The following is a 15,374-nucleotide window of genomic DNA, read 5'->3' as shown; positions in this document are numbered from 1 at the left end:
GTCGCGATCACAACTCGTTCGCATTCAATGTAGCTACATGCGGGCAGACGAATTTTCTCCGAGGTGGTCCCTCCTTTTGTCCGCAGTGCGAATGCTCCTTGGGCGCTCGCTATTTCTCACGCGTGTTATCAAATAAAGTGCGCTGCCGCGCTACCCCTCCGACGGACGCCCCTTTGTCGCCATCGCGCCAGCGAGTCGCGCCTGCTTGTGGCTAGCGATCGACAGCGCGAGCCTCTCGCGCCGGTATTGCATTCGCTCCGCACACTTGTGCGAAGGCCGACCCTCCCCTCCTCCTCGAGTGCCCAGGTGCCGCCGACATAGCCGCGCCGATGGTTTCAAGAGATACGTGCACGCGCGTCGTTTTCCCTAATTAATGGCCCACCGTTCCACCACCGACTTTCTCCGGTATCCCGGCCAGCCGCGATCAGAAAAAAAAATGGCCTGCTTCCTTTCTCTCGACCCGACCCGGACGCCTAAGAAAAACAACCGCCACCACGTTACGGAGAGATCAGGTGCAACGAGATAATGGGCGCGAGGACATTACACCGCCTGCCGCAACGACGTGAAATGTTGGACGACCGTGCACGCACCCTCTGCTTTGCTCCGTCTTGCGAGGTAGTGACACAAACTTCCGGTGTACTCATCATCGAGTGTTCTTTCTTCATTATTTCTGTGAGAACGTTTCTCATGCCCTAGAAAATATCCCACGTTCCTGAGGGTCGATTGGGGTCAGTGTTTGTTCTGTGTGTATACCATAGCATAAGTAGAAAAGTATGGCAGCTTCTATATGCAGAAGCACAACGACCGTCAAAGGTTGGAGTCAGAATGTTAAAGAAAGTATGCAAGTTTCAACTATCCGAATTTTCCAGATTAAAGCAAGTATATGCACATACAGCCTAGCGAGCTCCATTTGCAAGCCGTCCAATACGTGTAGCAAAATATACGTGTATTATAATAAATTGGCTCGAACAGCGACATATCGCCTAAATATACAGCCACTAGCTGGTTTCAGCACCCGAGCAGACCTTGTTCAATCTGAAGATACTAGCGGAAAAACACGAATGGCTGAACGGAAACTCCGCAAACTGTCGCGAGGCATGATTTTCGCGCCACGAGAGCAACGGGTCCGTCTTCCATACGAAGGGTATACGTTTACTCACCAGCGGCAAAAAACGCGCGTGACACGCCGCGCGGCAGGCGCCTTCGTTCTCTTGTTTTGAAGCGAACATAAAAAATGGGATGGAAACGTCGCAAGCCACGTCAAAATGAGGCATTCCCGTATGGTACACATTACGCTCACAAATTTTACTCAAAATAGAAAGAGATCACCAAATATGTAAATAAAAAAGAAAATAGTTGATATGAATTATTCAATAGGCATTTTATTAAGTACATTGTGAAATTGAGCTAGTCGGTATTTTATTGCTCTGCGTAAAAATAAAACACAACACACATAAAAACACAAGGACTAGCGCCTTCAATTAAGCGATTTCCTTTCAATTAAGGAGAGTGCATTCACTTGACGTTGATAGCTGCAGTGACAAAGATCCCGCCGCGGTGGTCTACTGGTTATGGCAATCGACTGCTAACCCCGAGGTCGAGGGATCGAATTCCGACTGCATCGGCTGCCTTTTCGATGAAGGCAAAAACGTTTGATGCCTGTGAACATCAATTTAGGTGCGCAATAAAGAACCCCCCGGTAATCTGAATTTTTCCAGCCCTTCACTGCTGCGCCTCTCATAACCATAGCGTGTTCAGCATTTGTGTTTCTTTTTCTTCATCGTCGTCTCGTGTGCCCTGCATCAGCCAAGATGGACGCATAGCTACTCGGTCTAGCTTCTAATCATATCGTAATTTTGAGACGTTAAAGTGCACATATTATTGAACACAAATAAGACGCATGAAACGAACGTAGAAGTACACACAGGACCTCACCCGAGAGCATACCAGACAGGATTTGTTGCCGCCATAGCTCGATAATCTGATGAGAGTTAAGATATACCAATCAGCTAGGCCACCATATTGAAACACTCCCTACTGGAAAGAAGACACTATTCCCTTCCTCATCTAAAGTTAATCAAAGCAGCGACCGCACACCGCAGATTGTGCAATGTTCGCGGTACAAAGCATTGTTTATTCCCCCTCCTTTTCGGTGCAGAACGGCTTGAGGCGGCCTGTTTGTAACAGGCACTGGAAATCTTTGTTTGTCTCCATTAGATTAAACGGCTGCTATATCTACCCTCGAGCAACTTTGGAATTGCTATTCGCGATCTGCTGCTCTCCACAGCCTAGAGCTGTGTATATCGTTTTTTTTTCTTTATTACCGCTTATAATGCATACTTATAGTGCGGAGAGCTAGGATTCTCGGTTGTACATGACAGACAGCACGAGAAAGCACAGGACGCACAGAAAGCATATAGTCTGCGTTTCCTTTCTATAGGTGTCCTGTGCGTTTTTACGCTGTTTTCTGAACACATCATAAACGAGACATAAAAAAGTAAAACGTTAAAAACAATATCCTCTCTTACAGAACACCCTGCTGAATAAATCTAATATACAACAGCAATTATACATTAGGCAACCAATCTGGCGCATTTGTGACTTGTTCGACAAATCTGCGGATGCTCTCCTCGGCGTATTACCGCACCGCCCTGGCGTCAAGGTCTGCGTCCATGCTGCCATACATCTCCGCACTGCGAGCGGCATAAAGAGCATAACAGAATCGTAAAGTAGCCCACCTTACCAGCCTCCCCATAGGTTGAGCGAGAGTTACCCTCGTGATCCAGCTCAATGCTTTCCAGTTACTTGATCTATACAGATGCAAGCCAGGTTAGAGTTTACGTAAGTGCTTCCACCCATATAATCGGCCATATATTGTAACTGAACGACAAGACACGCGTGAAATTGAGTGTTTGCATCTCCGCTCTGAATGAAACAGCCCACGAATCCACGCGCTGTCGGCTTAAAGAAAATATTACTGCCAAAATAAAAAACCCCAACCCCCGTCGCGCTTCCCTTCGCGCTGGCGCCTGAAAGTTGAAACGCAGCGTGCACGTGATTGCTGCCAGTTCGCGCTCTTCGCGGTGACGCTCCGGCGATTGTTTGTGGTGTATCTTCGGCTGCACGACACGCCGCGCGACCCAGACAAGGCTCGACGCCACGATGGTCGTTGAAGGACGTCTCGCGACCAGCGAGAGAAAGAGAGACAGAGAGGCGACCGTGCGAAACGACAAGATATAAAAAATTGTTGTACCTATATCAAGTTTCGGGAAGATAGCATGAGAGAGCTGCAGTGTTCACTGACACACGCTACACGTTCTCCGCCTCGGTTTCCCGGCTCTGTACAGATTTCATTTCACGTCATGTTCGCGGACACTTTCCCTCCGAGACTCGTTTTGTTAGTCTTGCTAGACAAGTCGAGTGCTGGAAAGTGTCTCGTACGCCGCTGATTTATGCTGCAGCCTTTTTCGCGCTGGCTGCATGCTTCGAGATGGTGTTCACGCAACACTCATCTATAGGTTCGACGCACAGTGCATTTTTCTCATGCGAATCATTCCCACATTGAAGTAAAAGTGGAGTTTTCTGGCGCCCTACTTCCCCTCCGACCTGCCCCCCCCCCCCCCCCCCCGCTCTCTCTCTTTTTACTTACTTTTACAACGCTTCTGATCTCCGGCAAAATCGAAGCTATTGCCTCAAGCGTGTAATGGGAAGGTATACATGCTCCGTACATCAAGTTGAACTTACGTTACTCGCAAACAAATATATTAAAAGCAAGAATGAAACAGCTTTTTAGCTACATCTCCAGGCACTTAATATAACGCGAAGTTGGGAAGTTTACACAGTGTGTGCAAGGCCTATAGAGTTGTGCAAAAATAACAAATAGAAGAACGAAGATAAATGTTTTTGTTATTGTCAGGCGTCATGAATGGAGCGCGCGAACTTCCCACATGAAACGCCCGCTCAGCGGGACAGCAATCAGTCATTCGTACCCGGTCGTTTCCTCTTCTATCACATTTCACACAGCACAGACCCGGGATGTTTTTCGAACAACAAGCGACGCCTTTTGATGTCCAATTTGCTTTCGCCGACGAATCCTCATAGTGCACTGTGGCACAAAATGTTTGGGTAATACAACTCTCATCGGCCTGTTGTTATAAATTAGGCTTTTTAGAGTTGTGTTTAAATTAGCCCCAACAACACTTGAAAATTATCGTTAACAGTGATTTCATTTTGCCAAAAGGCTGTCCTCAGTGTTCGCTTGCACTAAGCAATCGCAAGTCAAGGAAACATTGTTTCGTGACATACGTGCAACAAAACGCATTCGAGGAGCTACTACTTGAAGACAGATGCTGAATGGCTCGTTGCCCAAGCGTTCACGTCCTACAAATTTGGCAAAACCTCAACGAAACGTTTTGCTTACCTTTTACGTGTAGTAGACCTGTACCGCTCAGTGAAAGGACTCGGCGTCTGCCAACTAAGAAATCTGAGTTGCAGAACGCCCTGCAGCCCACGGAATGATCGTGTTAAAGGCGCCATTTCGTACTATTGCACTGGTTCTTTTGCTGGCGAGCTTCACGAAGTCAGTGCTGCAAACAGAACTATAGCGCTCAATGATATATGAGTCCGTATAACCGCATTCCGCTTAAGACGAACTGAAATAAACGTGCGTGAAATATATGTGCGCAAAACCTACTGAAAACAAATCTGCTTGAAAATGCAGCCCGGAAGTGAGGTGTAGGTGCCGCCCAAGAAGGACCTACACAAAACTAAGGGCAACGTGGCCCCGTGTAAAGCGTGCCTTGATTCCTCAGGTCGGTGCCGAAGGCCGAGAGAGGCTGTCGTCGTATCATCCAAGTTTACCTGTGCGAATAAGGCGGGCGAATATTTGTCAAAGGCTTGTACAGTTATTCTCATTGTCATCACGTGTAAAGTAATGAATGATGTGTGCGGTTTAACGTCCCAAAATCACCATATGATCATGAGAAACGCCGTAGTAGTGGGCTGCGGAAATTTCGAACGCCTAAGTTACTTCAACGTGCATCCAAATCAGAGCATTCGGGCCTACAGCATTTTCGACTCCATGGAAAATGCAGCCGCTACACCACGCGTAAAGCAATACTGAGAGTAAAATTGAGTCTCTACTTTCGCGCAACAAAACAACCAAGTAGTATCAGAGTCATTTAAAGCATTGAGGGATTTTGGTAATATTGATGCGTGTCGTGTAGGGGGCGGTGGTTTATTTTGGTCAGCCCGGGATTTCAACGACCTCGCACATTCTACAAGAGTAACTTCGCGTCCCGGCTCTGCCAAAACTGGACCTCATTGGCTAGAATTTAACGCACGACGTCGAGCTGCATTGGGATGGTACAATAACGCTACCGCAGTGAGGAGGGACGAATGAACAAGGCCAAGACACACGTGTTTGATACAAAACAAAATAAATATACGCAGACGAGCGAGCACGCTACCACAAAATGTAGAGTAAGCCTACTCACGCGGATTCAAGGTTCACTGCCACACGCGGAGAAAATCTTCGACGTAGCTGCTTCACTGCTGGAGGTTTTTCGTTTATGGCGCTCTCGTCTGCACGCGCTGAGGACTCGCGCTCTACATGCAGATATGCGCGGGGTCTAGTCGGCAGTGTGCCAAGTCAACGCAGTGTATACGCCATGGACGAGCAGCCCTCGAACACGTCCGCCAAGACAGGACGTGTAAGGCAGCGTAGCGACCTTAAACTTTTGTCACACGCGAATTTTCGGGGCCGTTCAAGAGAGATCTTTTTGCAGTGTACCATCAGATAATAATTGTTGGGGTTTTACGTCCCAAAGCCATCATTAGTGAGAGACATCGTAGTGAAGGGCTTTAGAAATTTTGACCACCTGGGGTTCTTTAACGTGCACCCGAATCTGGGACACGGGCCTACAGCATTTCCGCCTCCACCGAAAGTGCAGCGGCCGCAGCCGGATTCGATCCCGCAACCTGCTGGTCAGGTGCCGAGTACCTTAGCCACTAGACCACCGCGGCAAGGCGTTGAGCCATGGCGTCGGTAATGTTTGTAACTACGGCTTCAATGGTGCCCTATGCCAAACGGGGAACATCCTGCAATCAAGGACAACCCTGGTGTGTTACCATAAGACTATGGCGATCTTTTACCAGTATACAACAGAACAATGACACCTGCTTGAAACTCTAATGTGAATTGTTTGCACAATAAACCTCGTGAATCAGGAGTCTAGTGTACGCAAAAGTGACTGCAAAATTTTAAAGATAAAGGTAGACAGCAAGAAGCAATGAAGTGTCGGGAGGTTCCACGTTGTGCTACTTTGCACTGTGAGAGAGGGAGAACTTTAGGAACTGCTTTCAAGCGTTGCTTTACATGAAAGGACACACAACCTCATTTAGAACTGATAAGTCACGTGGCCAAAGCACGAGAACCACAACATTTATCAACTGAACAAAAAAGAACAGTGAACATAAAGAAAATGCTGCCAGCATGTGCACGGCCAGGGAACTGAGTGCTCGTCGATGAGGAACCACAAAGTAATCATCTCTATTCCACCGGTGCTTTTGATGCTAAGCACAAATTAACGCGTGGCCGCTAACAGAGCTATAGCGTATATCTTATTCATTATTACTTCTCTCGACGAGGAAAAAAAACATGTAGAAAATTCAATGTGCGCAACAATAAAAATATCGAGTAATAGCTTGCCTTACTTTAAACTATCAGGTTAAAATGCAACTTCGCTCGAACTCTACCAGGCGCAGTATCTTACATGATAAAATTTTAAACTACTGTAGAAGTGTATACGTGTTATCGTGCCCTGTTTATATATCGTAAGCCTGATCACGCCCCATGCAGGACAAAGGCCTTTCCCATGTTTCGGCAGTCAACTCGGTCCTGTGCTCGCTGCTGCCCTGCCACTTTGTACCCGCAAACTTCCTAATCTCATCTGCCCAGCTAACTTTCTCTGTCTGTACCCTCACCCGCTTGACTTCTCTGTGAGTCCCGGCAGTTACTCTTATTCACTAGAAGTTATCTTGCCAACACGCTGCGTGACCGGCCCATGTTCATTCTTCTTGATTTCAACTACGATATCCTTACCCTCGTTTAGCTACCTGACCCACTATGCTATCTGCTGGTCTCTTAAGGTTACCCCTGTCATTTTCTGTTCTATCGCTCGCTGAATCATACTCAATTTGAATATTATATATATATATATATATATATATATATATATATATATATATATATATATATATATATATATATATATATATATATATATATATATATATATATATATATATAAATATATGAAGGTATGGGATATGGCACAACGGGAGCGTTGTCAACAAGGATAAATATATTTATTTCCCAACAGTTTCGGGAGGGGTCCTTTCTTCATCAGGGGATGAGTTATACTGATCAGGGGAGGGGTCCTCCCCTGATTAAGGGAGGACCCCTCCCGAAACTGTTGGGAAATAAATATATTTATCCTTGTTGACAACGCTCCCGTTGTGCCATATCCCATACCTTCACAAAGACTAACTGGCCCATTGAATTATTACTCCCACTATATATATATATATATATATATATATATATACAAATCATAGCGAGAAATAAACGACCCTAGAGGTTTTTCTAGTAGTAGAGTTGTTTAATGATTAATTATATTCTCCTAAGTTACAAAGATCAATACAAACGTATATATGTTGCAATTGACGCCTTCAATTTACCAATCACCTCTTCTCGGCTCACCTGGACACCATATGCCGGCACGAGTATAAAGTACGACTTTCTCCTCATTCCAAGGCATCCTTCTAAAGTCCCGTACAACAAGATTGAAGGAAAGAAGTGTACATATAAAGGCTCGCTCTCTTTGTAAGACACAGTTTTAATGAGATCTAACAGACAATAATGCCAAGGACTGTATAGGGTGTATGTTTATTTACTTTCCCTGGCATGATTGTCTTTTAGGTCTGAATATTACTGTCTACAACAGGAACGTTACTTAGTAAAGCTTGGTTGAGGGAAAAGGCTATGTTTGTATCTATCATTGAATATTGTCTGCAATATGTACCGCAAACTGTAACATTGCTGTGTTAGCTACAGAGACGCTACAAAGGAGGCAAAATCTATTCATTTAAACCCTGGCGCTACGACATCTTTTCGATGTCGTAGCGCCAGGTTCGATGTCGTAGCACCAGGTACGAATTTCGTAGGCGTGTATTGTGTATTGTATTTGTCTTCAAATTTGTCGTCTGGCGAGCTTGTTCACCAATTACAGACATGTACATGGCCAGTCTAGTTACCATGTATAAATTTATACACGCAAGTTCTGTGTCCTGCTGTGCCGAGTATGCACTTGATGAGTCCAATATTCGGGCACAGTCGAACATTCGAACAAGTAGCGACTTGCGAGGCCTGAGCGTTCTTAGTTGTGCAGTATAACATTGCTGATATACACGCACCCATTTTACGCGTGTACCACGGTTAAAGCTTAACCGTGACGAATCCCCAATGTCAGTGCGACTCGTCCTGTCAGAAGCACATACCGCGATCAAGGTATGGCCGATCAACGTAAGCTGCACCCCAGAACTTTCGGTGTGGCCGACACTACACTATACGACGTCCCGCAAGAGGCCTTGCGTATGAACGAGCTTTAGTAATAGTCACTCTTGGTTGAGAGTACGTAATGAGCCTATATACGTACGCTATGGGGCTGCGGGAAAGAAGAGCGCATGCGCAGTACATATTTTGGAGATGCGTGCGTACTCGCAAAACAATACGCTGCGTACGCAACGCAACGCTTACTATGTTGCGTTCTCGCGAGACCTCGAACAAAACCTGAAATGACAGCCCATGGCGAATGCAGCGGCGCTCGACACGGACAGTCACAGCAAACCCGCGATACAAGGCTTGTGTACTTCCCACATCCGTGACTCCACATTGAAAGGCAATGTTTCCGTGCCAGACAAGGTACAATCAAGCGGTACGTTCTGTCATCCTGACGAGGTGGAAGACATGGCGTCTTCGGCAGGTTGTGTGCGAGAGCGCGTTCGTCTTTCTGTTTCGCCTCTCGGCGAATAACCCCGTACAAAAAAAAGTAAGCTCGTTAGCATGTTGCAACATGACGCACGTTAAGCACTGTGCGAGTTTTGACGTTTTGAAAATACTGCTATAGTATAAATTGCAGAGTCAAGGCGGCCTGTATACTGGGACCTGTTGCTGCAGGGCATGCTTAGCATGTCCGCGCTGGATAAAACACTGTTTTTACTACCCTGGCCACGCCCCATTTAACGCCATTCTTACATAATGCATCAAGCTTCTCCGATGTATACACATAGTATGCATAATGTTGAACGGACACGAGTAATCATAGCGCGCAACCAATTCTCCCGAGAACGATGCTAAAAAAAAAGCGCACAGATAACGCCGCGGCCTGACTTGTAAGCTGTTGTCCGTTAACATGCGTGCATATCACAGAAGCCACGTTAATGATGGCACCTATATCATACTTCGGTCGTCGGTGGTGCTGATAAGCATGCAAAGACACTCGCGTACGCCTTATCTATAGTGAGACGCATCGAGGTACGTTAAACTAAAAGTGTTGTAGCACGCTTCGCATGCAGCGTACACAACGTGCTGTGCACGGCGTGCGCCTCAAATAAGCGTAGCATGCACAACTGCGTTGCGTACGTAAAAAAAAAGCTACGTTTCGTGTTGAGCGCGTGCGCAGAAGTTCTGCTCACGCGCACCATGCGAAGCGAGCTTGCTTACATACGGAAAGCCGTTACGGACGGTGCACACGCATTACTAAAGCTCGCAATTCTCGGGAAGCGGCGCAAACGAAGCCTGTCAACGACTCAAACGTCCGGCACCTTTGCCTGCGGCGATACCGCCACAAATAAGCCCCGCGAAGCACAAAACAGCGTGAAGGTGACCTTCTACGGGCCCGGACAGCGCAGCCTTCTTATACGCACGAGAATATTGTTAATGTGCCTTGCGCGTGAAACGCCAGTGTGCTGTTCTAAGCGTCTGCATGTTTCTAATGAGCGACCAAACAAATGCGCCATGATTCGCTTCCGCCTCCTTCCTTGAGCTGAACCGCGCAGCGAGCCCCGGTGCAGGTACGCGTTGCACGAAGAAACGAAAAGAGCTCGCCATCGTCGCGTTGACTAGGCATATTTTTTTTTCTTTTTTGCTCCCATGTACTGTCGTAAGCATACAGGGTGCGAAGAAAGCCGACAGCCAACGCGCGCACACGATACAGCTAGCGCTCCGGCAGTGAAGGGGTATGCGAGACGTGCTGCACGCAACTGGAAGATCGGCTCCATGCGCCAGCAGATACCTCACTTTGACGGCACCGCTCATCGCAGAGAGCTAACTCGATGCGCGCGACACGCGCAACGGGGTTAGCCAGAGTAGTCTTAGCATCCAGTTTGCCATTTCAGTGCATGTATAGGCTCTGTCATAGTTTCGAAATGCTCTTTGGTTTCGCCATCGCGTGCTAACGCACAGTCTTTCGAGGAGAGCCGGAATTTCAACTGTTATTTGGTGAAATTAAAGAAAACTCCTTGTAGTGGGTACACTTCTCTAATAGTTTCTATGGCATGGCATTCATTTCCCCTTCTGACGTGCGCAGCGCACATCGGGAGAAGTGAGTTTGTGCTTTCCGACAACTGCATATAGTTCCGTTCAGTGAATAACTAGGCTGCGTCTCTTGCAGTTTTCGATGTTTAACTGGAATCTATGAGAAATAGGCATGGCACGCGCATTGCCTTCATCCTCCTTCTAGCCCGATCTCCCGGATTCCCATGCGAGAGGAGCGCAGCAGCACTTGGTAGCCATGGTTGAGAACGTACTGTGCCCGCTACATCAACATCAACCAAACAAAAGCTGCCTTTAGAAATCTCCCTTAAAAAACACACATGCACGTTTCGCTTCTGAACTGGACTCAATAGACGCTGAACATTGTACATTTGACTTATGCATTAGGAACAAGCGAGAATAACCCCTGTATTCTAGAACGCCCCTTCACTCAACGCTCCACCTTCACTTGAGAAAGCCGATGGGAGCGTCATCTCTAGGCAGGGCAAGTCACTGCATATCAGTGATAATTTTCTGCTATTCTTGAGTAGCGCAGCGTCATTTCCAGCCGAGCAGTGGCGCAGTGCTGAACTCTGTCAAGTGGAGGGTGAAAGTCGAGTCGGGGAGCGTTTGTGAATACGGGGGTTAGCCTCCACAAAAAATAAAGAAAAGAATGTACTATCTTGATATTGTGGCCTTAATCTGACGCGCAATATGCTCGCAGTGCCCTGCGCATACAGTCAATAATATGCTTCAGAACGCCCCGAAGGCCCCGGATATGAGAGGTGCCGTCCCTATCGAAATCCGGAATATTGCTAAGGATTCGAACAACAAGGAGCTAAGCCGGCGTATATATGTGAATGAATTAATATCGTAATAAAGACATAACTGCTTAGACAATAGAACATTAAATTGACAGCGTTTTGCCTGAAATGAGATTATGTGGCCAGATATGTGCTGACAACCTATAGAAAATATGCAATAATAGTAAATCGCACAGGGTCTCACACGCGCTCGTGACGCCGACTGGGTGCCATGGACACGCTTGGTCCACTTTTTCGGCGGGCCTCGGGGACCCCCAACTGTTCGTGCGTCCCTATAGGTGCGCCTTCGTGGTGTGCACCTTTCTGCCAACCAACGTCGAACTCTGCGTTGGCGGATATTATATCGGACACGTGGCCACGCCTGCACGCGCCTGAAGCTCGGCACCGATTTGCATGGCGGTGCGCGACCACTTTGCGCTCTGCCCACGGTGGCACAATTAGTGCAGCTGTCTTGCGCCGCTTAGCACGCGTATGCAACGACGCCTTCGATTTGCCGCCTGCCGTCGTCCGTGGGAACACGACGTTCCCAGAAGTCATCCATCAGTGGTGGCGGCCGTGCGGAGCCGCCAGTTCTTTTCGAGACGTCCTGCCACCGGGCAGGCCCCGTGGCCCGATTTAGCGCGGCGAAAGTTTCGGATGCCGGCGGATGAGCGACTCCGCCCCACGCTTTCCCTTCGGCGCCCTCGCGGTCCTCCTCCGTGGCGACCCAAAGCAAGCCGCAGACAAACTGTGCGTGATGAGCGCGAACGATGAAGCAACTCTTATTTCTTTTTTTGGAGTTGGAAACGTGAGCATGAGACATAATTTGTAGCACTTTATTTTTTTATTTGTCTTGTGGAGCATTGATTGCGTCCAGTGCGACACCCTTCGCATTGCCTTACAGCAAGTGTGGGAGGATCAAGGCAGAGCATTCAACAAATCACAAAAAGCTCGCCCAGAAGCCAGTCTTTTAGCTGGTTGCTGAATTGTGCGGCATGCAGTGTGCTTCAATGAACTGCTGCTGCAATGAACATTGCGACAGGTCACTCTTTCACGCATCGCCGCTGGTTGGCCCCGATACAGTGCCGCGTAGCTGAAACGGAGCGCTCAGTTCGTTCCCGCACTTTCAACGGAAGGTGCAAGGCTCTGCACATGTGCTCCTGCGCTCTCCATCATCTCGCGTTCCTACTTGATGGACGGCGATAGTGAGCGATCGATAACTAGCTGGCCCTCAACAGCGGCTCATGCGGCATGCCGTTCCTCAGACCTGGGCGTGCAGGTCGCTTCGAGGATTGCACACTCTGTGTATGGCTATTTTTCGCGCTGCGGCGGCGGTCTCCCTGCGTGGCACGCTGCCAGGTTTGCGCAGCAACACGCGGCGTCGATTCGTCGCTCCGTTTCTTTCGCGAACACTTTCTTCGTTCTTTTTTTCTTCACAGCTGCCTTGTGGTGAGATGTCAACGCCAAGTCTCCCGAAGGAAGAAAGCGTGAAAACGTAGATGAGCGGAACGAAAGATGTCGGCGCGGGAAACTGCATGCGACGCGGGGCTCCCCCTCCTCCTGCGGTGTTAGCGAGTGAACAGCGTTCTGGCACCCACGCCAGTGCCGTGCACGCAGAAGGCGAAACACGCAGCGTCACTCCGATGTGCAGCGCTGCGCGCAGAAATGCTGGGCGACAGAACATGCCGCGCTACCTGTAAACACATCACGCCGTGTTGTGGCCTGGAAGAAAAAAAGTTTCAAATATGCCGCGTCGTGGTTGTACATACGACGGAGACGAATAAAAAGGAGGGTACGCTGGAATCGTGTTTTCATCTTCTCTCACATATGCTTCGTATTTCGTAACCAGGGCATCCGGCAATGCGTACATGGCCTCAGAATCGAATAGCGCCATGTCGGCGGCTGCCTCGACACTGAAAAGTAGGCCAGCGCGACCTTGCTACGTCGTTTTAATGTGAAAGAACTCCACGAATGGCATCGCGGCTGGTACGCAAAAAAAAAAAAAGCTATTTGGTATGCTGTTTAAACATTTAAAAGTCTGGGCTGACGCGATGTGTCGGCGAGGCATGCAGTCAGGAAAGACCGCACAGTTTCTTTTTCGTGCGTCGTCGCCCGCACTCGAGATATTGGGTGTGGCCATGTGTAATTTGCTACTCGTACAGGACACGTGGAAAGTCGTTGGAATATACGATTGGAGCAAATAATGAAGAAAAGGCTAGACAATGTGCGTGCTGTTAGCAAAAGGAGCCGCTCAAAAGTAGGTCACACTGAGAAAGCGCGTGCTCCGGTATTGGCCTGGAGGACATACCGTGGCTCCGCCTACGTGATGACGTCCCTCATAAGATGCCGGGTTATGTTGTTTGCTAGAACACCGCATTTCCTGCGTTTTTGCTTTGGACACCCTGTGTGCTTCCCCTTGTTTTGAAGCTCAGTGCTTAAAGAAGCGGTAAGACCTGATAATACGGGAAATCAAACTACGTATCAGTGCCACCAGTGGCACTGTCGTGTGTAATTTGAATCGTAAAATCGCGACTAAGAACCAGTGCAGTCATGGGCAACGATGCAAGGGGTGTTGCGAAAGCAAAGCTGCTGTATTCCACAACTACTATCCTATCTGTGACGTCAAAACGATCGCAGCGCTGGCCTCTCTAGTAGACGCCCTCGCAGCCAATACTGCTGAGGAGACTCGGCAAAAAAAAAAGGAAATATTCACGTGACAGGTCTACATTCATGTCAACACGTGCACGAATGCCCATAAACGGCTCAAACCAGAGTCTTTGACGCATTACACAACACGAAATCCGCTCCTGCTTTTGGTCTGGCGCGCGTATCATTTTCGTTCGCCTGTTCACTCGCTCATTTCTTGTGCCCCATCCACCAGCTGCTCTGTTGACCGGAAACAGGCGTGACACTTGACGCGTGCAAGATTTCTCGTATACTTGCAGGGTAGGCGCTGCCAGCCGGACGAACTCAAGATGCCATCGCACGCTGACGATGTCACTTTCGCCTCTGCAGAGAACTCCGACATAGTAACGGTTGGGGAGTGCGGCGAAGCGTGACAAACAACAACACCCCTCACTTTTACGTACTTTATATGCAAAAAAAAAACGAAGAAAGAGCCTCACAGCTGTGGCAGCAAAGAAAACCGCTGAATGCTGGTATGGTAGGATGTGCACCAAATGTTTTGCACGTATACGCTTGTTAGCAGTAGAAGGGCATCAGTGTATCCTAGTCTTCCAGCCTCGCGGCACCTGCAAGTGTGTCAAGGTTGCTCAAAGGATTAGTTGATATGTCAAGCATGTTGAAAGGAATACAGTTTCTGCCGTTCGCTAGAAGGAATGTGATTCGTGGTCAAATGTTTTGGCAAGTGGCCAAATCAATTCGTACGCGTCAATACCAACTGCGCAGTTTTGGGACGACGTTAAAGCTCCCAATTTTTGAACAGTAGTATCGTTCCCACAGACGCCGCGAATGCACAGGTAAGTAGATGCGATTACCGAGGATAGGTTAGGACGGCACCTGCTCATCCACACTATCTGAACTTGCTTTTATGGGTTCGATCACGGCCGTGGCGGTACCATTTTAACGGAGGTTAAATGCCAGAGGCTCGTGTACTGGGCGATGTCAGAGAGCTTGTTAAAGGCCAACTCCGGCGATTTTTTGACCAAGTCAAGGCTATGGTGTTTCTATGTTCCTGAGACACTCTTGTCACGAGTTCAATAGCTGAATTGCTCAGGAAATTAGAAAATAATTTTTAATAAGCAAAAATAAGCAATACCGTAACCCAAACCAGTGCCCTGTCTGCGTATGACGTACTATTTGGTAGAGCCGAAAAATGTATACTGGTTCTGCCGGCGCGGAGTATGAAAACTGTAAAAGGCAGTCCTGCGAAGCACCGGCCAAACACCCCACAGGAAGGAAGAACGCATTCCCGTGCTATAGCCGTGCCAAACACCATTGCCGTCGCCTTGTGGAAA

The 15,374-nt window shown here is 48.1% G+C and overlaps 1 protein-coding gene across 4 annotated transcripts in view; it reads right to left on the bottom strand.

Annotated features, from left to right (window-relative positions):
• The window catches only part of LOC119175723 (uncharacterized), a 194,346-nt gene that overhangs the window by 158,749 nt on the left and 20,223 nt on the right, over nucleotides 1-15,374 (bottom strand). Inside the window, exon 1 of one of the 4 annotated variants that reach the window (XM_075881952.1) lies at nucleotides 5,496-5,898. The exons of the other annotated variants lie outside the window; for them this stretch is intronic. The gene's annotated coding sequence lies outside the window, so the exon portion shown is untranslated. Of the gene's footprint in view, nucleotides 1-5,495; nucleotides 5,899-15,374 lie in introns of those variants that run through there. 4 annotated transcript variants of the gene reach the window in all.

Source organism: Rhipicephalus microplus, chromosome X (assembly GCF_043290135.1).
Source record: "Rhipicephalus microplus isolate Deutch F79 chromosome X, USDA_Rmic, whole genome shotgun sequence".
Classification (NCBI taxonomy): Eukaryota; Metazoa; Arthropoda; class Arachnida; order Ixodida; family Ixodidae; genus Rhipicephalus; species Rhipicephalus microplus.
The sequence above is the reverse complement of the archived record's forward strand: the minus strand, read 5'-3'. Positions and strand labels throughout refer to the sequence as shown.